Consider the following 9,688-nt stretch of genomic DNA (forward strand, 5'->3'; position numbering starts at 1 on the left):
CAAGTCCTCTCCACTATGCAGCCTTTGCTCTGGACTCCCGTCATGACAAAAACACCCAATCACATATCCCTTTTAAACAGGTCTCTCCCTCATCTGTTTCAATGCCATGTACATTATTTATCCCATCTTTCTCAGTCTCCCCCCAACCCTGATATCAGTCCCATTTTACAACAGTGGCAGCATGCAGTATTTGTCCTTTTGTGACTGAGATACTTCATTCCACATAACGTCCTCCAGGGTCACCCATTTTGAATAATATTGCATGAGTTCCTTGTTTTTCAATGCAGCATAGTATTCCATTGTGTGAATATACCACAGCTTCTCTGTCCATTTGTTTGTTGATGGGTTGTTTCCAACTCCTTGGTATTGTGAACTAAGCCACGATAAACATGGGTGTGCATAAGTCTGTTTGGATGTCAGTTATGGTCTCTTTGGGGTATATTCCCAGTAGTGGAATTGCTGGGTCATATGGTATCTCTGTTTGCAAATTTTTGAGAAAGAACCATACCGCCTTCCACAGTTGGTTGCACCATTTTACACTCCCACCAACAGTGAATAAGGGTTCCAGTTTCTCCACAACCTCGCCAGCATTTGTTGTTTGCTGTTCTGTTAAATTTTGCTATTTTTACTGGGGTAAGATGATATCTCATAGTTGGCTACAGGGTTTTTTATGACACTTTATATCAGACAGTAGAAGTTCCATTGTAGTTTTCTTTTATCATAAATGGGTGTTGAATTTTCTCAAATATGCATTTCTCCTAAATTTTAATATGATGTTGTTATTGTGTGCTGTTGAGTCATAACCCATTCTTAACTAACCCTCCAGTAGATTTTCAAAAGCAGTTAATCACACAGGAGACTGCTCGTGCTTCTCTAGCTAAGCAGCTAGCGGATTCGAACCATGTGCCTTTGTAACTGAGTGCAGCTTCTTACGACTAGACTACCAGAGCTCCAGAGCTCCCTGGTGACCTACATTTTAATAGGGTGGATTATTAATATTAATATTTGAAATTTACAATTAATACCGATTAATTTTCAAATGTTAAATCCATCTTGCACTATTGGTGTAAATCTCATTTGTTCATGATGTGTTATCTTTTGTATATACTTGTGTATTCAATTTGCTAGGAATTTTTATGTATGAAGTCATGAGTGATACCAACCTTATAAATTTAGTTTCTTGCTATGTCTGGACTGTCAAGTTTTTATATCAGAATATTGCTAACTTCAGAGAATGAGTTGGGAAGTGTTCCTTTTTTCTCTGTCTCTTTTTTAGAATTTGATTAAATTTGGTATTAATTTTTTTCTGAAATATCTGATTCACTAGAACTAGGCCTGTAAATTTTCTTGTGGTGAGGTTTTTGATATACGAATTAAAATTCAGATAGATAGTGGGATATTTTTTCTTCTTTGAATTCTGGTACATTATGAATTTCAAGAAATTTGTCCATTTCATTTAATTTGTCAGAGTTAGTGGCATAAAGATTTGTAGCAATATTCTATCTTTAGTAATCAATCTATTTAGTTATACACAGATGTCTATATTTATCTGTTTTATAGCTATATATCTATCCATTCTGTCTGAATAAGAGTTTTACCAATTTTAATCATCTTTTCAAGGGATCAACTTTAAGAAACATTTTGGTGAAGTATATAGACATAGCAAATACATATACATTTCAATAATAGCTACATTCAGTGTCATTGACTACATTCTTCAATGTTTTACCATTCTCAGTGTTCTTTTCCACATTGTCTCACCACCGTTATCTTAAACTCATTGCTCTTTAAACTTAGACACATCCAAACTTTCTTTTGGGCTGCTATTGTCAGTTTGATCTCACACAGATAATTCTCTGAAAGAACACAATGCACAAAGCAGATGTACTTGACATTTTACTTTTTTGGTTCAAAGGCTACAGTGGGTAGTTTTGGTTTAAGGTTCAAAGTCTGGATTCCTTTGAGAACTTGAAATTTTGTTCTACATCCCTCTCCTTTTGATCTTCCCCAATGAATCTCTGATCTAAAGAAAAGAAACAACTTTATACTTTGTTCATTATATCCTCTTATCTTTGACAATTCCATTGATTTCTTGTTCTTCTACTTTGGGGAAAAATTCACAGATTTTTTAAAGCAAAAGATAGCTAGATATAGGCAGCTGCCACTGAGTTGTCCCCAACACACAGTGACTTTATCATGTACAATAGAAGAAACTGTTGCCTGGACCATCTTCCTAATTGTTGGCACATTCAAGTCCATCATGCAGCTACTATATCCATCTCACTGAGGGGCTCCTTTACCCTCTCTAGATTTTTACTTCAACAAACTTGATGTCCACCTTTGGTGACTGATCCCTCAGGATGCTTTTGTGTCCATAGCACAAAGTAGGGCGATGCTGGTCAAGACATGGTATTTTCAATTGTTTCTTATATGTGAAAACTGGACAATGAATAAAGAAGATAGAAGACTTGATGCTTTTGAGTTACGGTGTGGTCACAGATTATGGAATATACCATAGATGGCCAAATCAACAAATGAATCTGTCTTACAGGAAGTAAAACCAGTGTTCTTCTTGTAGAAGTGAAACCAGGAAGCTTCCTAGAGGCAGAAATGGATTGAGGCCTCATTTATGTTCCCAAACAAGAGAAAGAAATTATATTAAAAGCATTTTTATTTACCTGTGAAATCAAATGACCCTGCATTCTATCTCTAAAGGCTTACAGATACGAAGCAGAAAAAGTCTTTAGAAAACTGTCAGTTTAGCATGTTTTCATATTAAGGAATATTGTAATTTGGCTTAAATCTAATGTAATCTAATCTACTATCAAGTTACTATTCATACATAATGAGTAGTAAAAATTCTGTGGTTAAAAACAGAAGTAGGGCGATGCTTTCTCTTGTGATCTGGAAGCTTTCACTGGATGCTTTTTGGAGGTAGGGCAGGAGGCCCTTCTTCCTATGTTAGTCTGGAAGCTCTGCTGACACCTGTACACCATGAGTGACCCAGCGGCATGTCCTTCAGCTTTCCAGTGACATGTAGGTCACCGCGGCATGACAAACGGACAAATGTGGTGAAAAACAAAAAATGCATAATACTTTGGTGTGGTTTGTAATGTACTTTAAAGAAATGGAGAAAATGTTCTTTTTAAATTTTTTATTATTTTCGTGTGTGTGTGTACCATCAAATCAGATCTGACTGGTACAGGAGGAGATTACCCCTCCTTCTCCGGCAGAGCACCTGGTGGATTTGAACCATGTACCTCTGGAATTGCAGTGCAGCTTCTTGCCACTAGGCCACCAGAACTCCCTTAATTTTTTTTTTAAAACGTTTACTAAAATATTAGTAAAATATATATCTGGTGGTCCAGGGGCAAGAAGCTGCACTGCAATCCTGAAGGCATGCGGCTCGAGGCCATCAGTAGCTCCACAGGAGAAGGATGGGCATTCTCCTCTCATGTGATTAACTGCCTCTGAAGACCCACTGGAGGATCAGCTATGGGTCGGTTCCGACTCTCCGGAACACAACAACAACAACAACAACAACAACAACAACAACAGCAACTCATTCATTTCTCACCAGTGCCTTTCATTCCTTCCTTTAGATTTTACTACTCTAAGGTGCCATTTCTCTTCAGTCTGAAAGTTTTCCTTTATCATGATTTTTAAAAAATGGGACTTGCTGTTTTTAAATCTTAAAAGGTCTTTATTTCAGCTTTTTTCTTTACATTTTGTTGGCTATAGAATTCTACATGACCAGTTGTTTTTTTTTTAAACTTTGAACTTGTTATTTTTTTTGTTTATTTGTTTTCATGGTCTCCATTACCAACTATCATTCATTAACATCCTTGTCTGCTAATTACAGTATTTAGGTCTTCTCAGGATCAGTTTCTTTTTTTTTTTTTTTCTCTTGGATCACTTTTTTTTTTAGGATCAGTTTCTATTGATTGCTTTATCTCTTGAGTAGGGGTCATATGTCCTCATTTCTTCATAGATAATGAATTTTTACTGTATATTGGACATTATGAATTATATATTGTAGAGATGTCTTTTATATTCTTCTGAAAAGGACTAATTTTTTTCTGTTTAATAAGCTGTTTTGGATTCACTCAAAGTCCAATTCTGTCTCCCTTGTTGTAAGCAGCTTCTCAAATTTATACTTAGCTTTCAACTTGCACAGGCTTATTCACCAAGATCTCTACAGTATCTTCTGTATATTCATGGTCTCCAAAGACTGGAATAGAATTTATATGTAGATTCTTTTGATTTAGCTTCTATATGGCTCCTTTTTTTCTATATGGCTCCTTTATAGATGCTCTGTCTAACCTGAGGGAGCTTTGGCGGCTTAATGGTCACAAACTGCACTTCCAACACAAAGGCACATGGTTCAAATCCACCATCTGCTCCAAGGAGAGAGATGGGAAGTCTCCTCCCATGAAATTTACTGCCTTTGAGAACTGGCTGGAAGGTCAGCTGTGAGTTGATTCTGACTCTGGTACATAACAACAATAACCATCTAACCTGAACTCTTTATTGTGATACCATAAATGAGAAGTTTTGTTACTTTCAGCTGCCTTGAACCATATACAAATTAGGAAGGACCCTAAGGCAAAAAGCTGTAACACTGCAAATTTCACTCATTAAAGTTCCTGAGTCCCAAGGACAGATTTTTCTCAGATTCTTTACTCATTAGTGTTCTTAGTGTTCTCAAATATGTTTTTCTAAAGTGCTTTTCAGTTTTTCTCTGCTGAAAATGATCCAAAAACATTTGGAACAATATGTCAACAGAGAACTGCCAGATGTGCAGGCTGGATTTAGAAGAGGTCGTGGTATTAGGGATATTATAGCTAATGTAAGATGGATCTTGGCAGAAAGCAGAGAATACCAGGAGAATGTCTATCTGTGCTTCATTGACTATGCAAAGGCTTTTGACTGTGTGGATCACAACAACCTATGGATGACTCTGAGAAGAATGGGAATCCCAGAACATTTGATCGTACTAATGCAAAACCTATACTTGGACTAAGAGGCAGTCATCAGAATAGAGCAAGGAGACACTACATGGCTCGAAATCAAGAAGGGGGTTCGTCAGGGATGTATTTTGTCTCCATACCTTTTCAATCTGTATGCAGAACAGATCATCTGAGACACTGGGCTGTACGAGGAGAAATGTGGCATCAGGACTGGTGGAAGAATCATCAACAACTTGCATTATGTGGATGACACAACTCTGCTTGCTGAAACTGAGGAAGATCTGAAGCACTTTCTTCAGAAGGTCAAGGACTGCAGTCTTAAATATGGATTGAAGCTCAACATCAAGAAAACAAAGATTCTCATCACTGAGCCAATTGGCAGCACAAGTATAGATGGTGAAGAGATTGAGATAGTTAACAGTTTTAGTTTACTTGGTTCCACAGTCAACACTCTTGGTAACAGCAGCCAGGAAATCAAGAGATGAATTGCATTGGGAAAGTTGGCTGTGAGGGACCTCTCAAGAGTACTGGAGAGCAATGGCGTCAGGCTGGAGACTAAGGTGTGCCTGACCCAGGCTATAGTCTTTGCAATTACGTGCTATGCATCGGAGAGTTGGACAATGAATAGGGATGATAGAAAGAGAATTGATGCCTTTGAGCTGTGGTGCTGGAGAAGAGTGTTGAATATACCATGGACTGCTAGGACAACAAACAGGTTGGTCCTGGAGAAGGTGAAGCCAGAATGCTCCTTGGAGTCAAGGATTCTGAAGCTTCATCTGACATGCTTTGGGCATGTTGCAAGGAGGGACTGGTCCTTGGAGAGGGACATCATGTTTGGGAGATTGGAGGGATGGCGCAGGAGAGGAAGACCCTCAATGAGATGGATCGATTCTGTGAATAGAGTGGTGGGAATGAGTGTGTTTGAGACGGCGAGGTTGGCACAGGATAGAATGTCATTTAGAGCTCTTGTACATAGGGTCGCTATGAGTCACAAGCAACTTGATGGCACATAACAACAACAACAACAACAACAACAACTACCGGCCTTTACTCATAAAAAACTAAACTACCTATGTTAGTTTAAAATTTGTTTTAAGGTCAAACACAATACTGAAAATACACAAAAAGCACTAACATTAAATGTGAATAAGCACTAACATTAAATGTGAATATCAATACACAGAAATTTCCAGCATCACAAGTCTTCCTATTCTCCTAGGTAGTATATATATATCAACCCATTACCTAATATCAAAGGTAACCACTATTTTAACTGCTATTATCATTGATTAGTTTTGCCTATTCTTGAACTTGATTTAGTATCTGTGAGATTAATCTGTTGATGTGTAGCAATAGAATTTGTTCTACTTTGTGAACTACTGTAGTCACAGGAATACAGTCTCAACAAATTATCCATTCTGTTGGTGCATAATTAAATATTTTTTTACTTTTTGTTTATTATGTCGAATGCAGTAACAACTATTCAACCAATGCATTTCTGGATAAATGAATGAATTTCTATTGAAAATATACCTGAGGTTCTAACAGAGAGGTTATATTTACATAGTTTTAATCTATAATAAGTGTACCAAGTAACACTTTTATCTGCAATATTTAAACGTTCTAGTTTGTTCTATCCGTTTTCCACAGATGGCCCTTTAATATTAGCCATTTTAGTGAGTGTGTAATAGTATCTCACTGTGGTCTTGATTCGCATTTCCCTAAGAGTAATGAATGATGCTGAGCATAGGCCATTTGAGTTTGTTGGTTTTATTTTTAAAAAACACAACTTGTCTGTTTATGCCTATTGTTTGTTTGTAAATGCTCATCTTTTTTAAAAAAAATCTGTGACATCTGGTCACATATATTGTAAATATTCTCATTTGTGGTTTGTTTTCCTCTGCTCTTAATGGATTATGCACCTCTCCCACCAACCAAGAGCAGAAGCTTTTACTTTTCTTGAAGTAAAATTAATACCTTTTTCCTTTCCTCAGTAGTGTTTTCTATCACCGTTATTAAATCGTTGCCTCCCTCAAGATCATGAAGATAGTCTCTTGATTTTCCTTCTAGATATTTCATTATTTAACCTTCAACATTGAGTCCTTGATCTGCCTCAAATTAAGTTTTGTGTGTGGCATGAAGTAGAGTGATTTCCTTTTTCTGAAAGTAGGTACTCATACAAATACAGGTACACTGACGTTTATTACGGTATTATTTGCAATAGCCAAAAGGTAGAAACAACTACACACATACACAACATATATTTCACCGTGTGTGTGTGTGTCTGTCTATACTATCTATCATCTATCTATCTATATCTATCTATCTATCTATCTATCTATCTATCTATCTATCTATCTATCTATCATCTATCTATCTATCTATATCTATCTATCATCTCTATCATCTGCTGCCATTTGCTTGGATCCCTAAGCAAACATCCTTGGTATTAGCAGTCAGGAAATAAGGAGATGTACTGCATTGGGAAAATCTGCAGTCAGAGACTTCTCCAAATTATTGAGTAGTGATGTCAGTTTGAAGACTAAGGTGCATCTAATTCATACCATAGCCTTTCTGATTACTTGCTATGTATCCAAGAGCTGGACAGTAAATAAGGGTGACAAAAAAAGAACTGATGCCTTTGAGTTCTGGTGTTGGAGAAGAGCACTGAACATTCCATGGATGGCTAAGAGAACAAACAGATATGTCATGGAGAGGGTGCACCCAGAGTGCTCTTTGGAGGCAAAAATGATGAGTCTTTGCTTCATGTATTTTGGACATGTTGCTAGGAGGGGTAATTCCTTGGAGAAGGACATAATGCTAGGAAGGGTGGAGGTTTGGCAAAGGAGAGGAAGACTGTCAACCAGGTGGATTGATACGGTGATTACTGCCGTGGGCTCTTGTGTGTCAGGAAGGGTGAGGATGGCACAGGATAGAACAGGATTCAGATATTTTGTTCACAGGGCTGCTATGAGTCATGCTTGACTCATTGGAACCTAACAACAACAACCACCATATATGTATCTATCTCACTTCGTATATACATTTCTATCATGATATATACACATAACACACACATATCTGACCACAATATAAGGTCTACAAATGAATCAGCAACTATTTTTAGGATTTCTCAATTTTAATTTCTTATTAAAAAAATGAGATACTAGACATGCCAAAAATCAAGAAAATATCCATCTCCAGAAGTCAGTTAATAGAAACAAAGACTGAAATGGCAGATGATGGAACTAGAAGATAAGAATATGAAAACTAATTATCATGGCTGTGTTCAGATCTTTAAAGGAAAACAAGAGCATGGTAAATGTAAAATATAAAACAACTCACAAAGATGAAAAACATATTTGAAATTAAAATTGGTTGACATTAGCAGCAGGTTAAGTTACAGAATAAAACATCACTTACACTGAAGACAAAATGTGGGAGATAAAATCCTAAGAAGGCCCCCAAGTTTCCCACCTTGCAGTGTGCTAAGACAGCCCCCGCCCTCTATATGCTGGCAGTGAAGCGAGGTTCCATGGTCTAAGAGGGGCATGTGGCTAGGACCTGAAGGGAGCCTCTAGGAGCTCAGAATAAAAGTTGCCAGCAGCCAGCAAGAAAATATGTGACTTCGGATTAAAACTGTGAGAAATGAAATTCTGCCAATAGTTGGAGAGCTTGGAAGAGAAGACTTGAAACCTTGGACGGATTGCAGCCCTGAACAACGCTGTGACTTTACCGTGGTGATGCCCTCAGCAGAGGCTCCATCTAACCCGTGGCTGGGTTACTGAGTCACAGAAACTATGAGGTAATCAATTTGTGTTGTTTCAAGCTATTAGGTCTGTTACATAGCAAAAATGGGGGTGGGGCAAAAAAATTGTTTCACACAGAAATATAATCTATCTAAAGTGAAGCACAGTAAGAAAATAAGCAAAAAAGAAAAAAATGGAATTTTAGTAACTTGTGAGACAATGTCAAACTGTGTAACATTCATGTAACTGGAATTCCAAAAGGGGGACCAAAAAAGTATTTGAATGAATAAGGCTGAAAACTTTCCAAATGTCATGACAATTATAGTAACAAAACAGCAGTAGTTTGTTCTTTTGTACACAGGGTTGATCTGAGTCAGAACCAACTTGGTGTCACAACACAGATCTAAGAAGTTAAACCCAAGCAGGGTAAATATTTGCCTACCTCTCTCTCTCAGGATAAATATTTCTCTCTTACACCTACACCACCACCACCCCATAATAAAATTCTTGAAGACCAGTAATAAGGGAACAATTGTCATGAACAGAGGCACAAAGACATGATAAACTATGCAAGAAAGACTATTAAGGATTCCTTTAAAGTCCTGAAAAACACGCTGTCAGGAGCAGAAAGATGTTCTGGTGGCAGCAGCAGTGTGTGCCTACCCTGGGGGTGGCTGTGATGTGCTGTGGGGACTCTATTCTCAACTTGAACGGAGCTGCATGAGCTGGTTACTGATCAGGCTTCCTCCTCCTTCCCTGGTTTTAAATCTAGTCTTGTACATTCTAGGTGGTACTCAAATAGTCTTTCAATTCATTATCCTGTGTAGTCCAGGTAAAATTTGTTTCTGTAACATGCAACTAAAGAAATCCCCAAACAAGTAAAATTCTTTCTTTTCTACTCATTTTCTTTTCAGAATTTTTATATGGTAGGGGATTAAGATCAGGTTAACTTGTACTTTTTCTAAGGGA

The sequence above is a fragment of the Elephantulus edwardii genome, unplaced genomic scaffold, assembly GCF_000299155.1.
Source record: "Elephantulus edwardii isolate Elephantulus edwardi_28Jun2011 unplaced genomic scaffold, EleEdw1.0 scaffold00025, whole genome shotgun sequence".
Taxonomy (NCBI): Eukaryota; Metazoa; Chordata; class Mammalia; order Macroscelidea; family Macroscelididae; genus Elephantulus; species Elephantulus edwardii.